At 44.9% G+C, this 1255-nt stretch overlaps 1 protein-coding gene and 1 pseudogene across 2 annotated transcripts in view; one reads left to right on the top strand and one right to left on the bottom strand.

Annotated features, from left to right (window-relative positions):
- The window catches only part of Abracl (ABRA C-terminal like), a 61596-nt gene that overhangs the window by 26419 nt on the left and 33922 nt on the right, over positions 1–1255 (top strand). The gene's annotated exons all lie outside the window — the stretch shown is intronic.
- The window catches only part of LOC101589629, a 22800-nt pseudogene continuing 21930 nt past the window's right edge, over positions 386–1255 (bottom strand).

Consider the following 1255-nt stretch of genomic DNA (forward strand, 5'->3'; position numbering starts at 1 on the left):
GAGGTGCTTGCAGTTTGTTGACTTTTTTAAAAAAATCAAGTTGTAAATTTTTATTACAAATTAAAAAATGAAGTTCTTAAAAATCTCAACTTGATCAGATATGAAATAATTTAAAAACCTTTAAAAGGGTATTGAGAAAAACCAGGCTTTAAAAAAAAACACATTTCTCATTACCAAAAAGAGATGTCTTTAGGTAAAAATAATAAAAACCCCATGCTGCATAGATAATGCAGATAGTTCTAGTTATCTGGTCAATGGGCAAAAAGCAAGCACTTAACGTCTTCAGTTCCAATCTTTTGTTCATTTCTTATTGCTGGAATTTCCTATTTGTTTCATTCTTGCTGGATGACTAAACCAGATGATGGTAGAGATGTTAAGCTGGCATTTACTCAGCCCCGCCCTGCTCAGCCTCGGGAGTGGATGAATTCTCAGCTGGTGGACAGGCTGCTTTTGTCTCTTTGCCATCTTGTGGTTTAGGGTTTTCTGGGCATCTACGGCAGTAATTGAAGTTGTAACGGTACCTATGTTGAGGGGGCTGCTGATGTTGGGTCTCATTTCCTTGATTTTCCTTATCTTCTTCACTGCCATCCTCTCTAGGCTGTCTTTGGCGAGGAGGGCCCCTGCGGAATCGTGGTCTATAACCTCAATCCATATTCTGTCTCACTTGTCTACCTTGTTCTCCTGCACCCTGGTTGTCAGCACCCTCCATCACTTCTCCTTGCACAGGAGGGTTGGAATACTGTGGTCGACGCCCATAGGGTCTCTGCATGTAGTAAGGTGGGAAGCTTCGCCTGCGGTAGGGCCGGCGTTGTTGGGCCTGGCCTCTAGGAACATTCTCCGATTCCTCATTCTTTTCCCCACTCTCACTATTCTGGTAATTCTGCTGGTAATTGCGTGGAGGACCCCTACGAAGTGGATAGCGTCTATAATGGTTACGGTCTGCTGCATATTTACTGCCTTGAACTAGAACTCCACCAGGGTCTGTAACATTGGCTGCCATCGCACCTTTTTCTCCTTCAGCAACACCAAACTCCACAGTCTCTCCATCTCCTACACTGCGAAGGTACTTCCTTGGGTTGTTCTTTATGGCAGTCTGGTGTACAAATACAGCTTCCCTGGGGTCATTCCTGTTGATGAAGCCATATCCGTTTCTTACATTAAACCATTTTACTGTTCCCAAAACCTTCCTTGCGATGACCTTCTTGTCCCCACCCGCAGGCGCCACCATGTGAGGCCGCCGGGTTGCTGCTCCCTG

This window comes from Octodon degus, unplaced genomic scaffold (genome assembly GCF_000260255.1).
Source record: "Octodon degus isolate 3935 unplaced genomic scaffold, OctDeg1.0 scaffold00024, whole genome shotgun sequence".
In the NCBI taxonomy this organism is placed as follows: Eukaryota; Metazoa; Chordata; class Mammalia; order Rodentia; family Octodontidae; genus Octodon; species Octodon degus.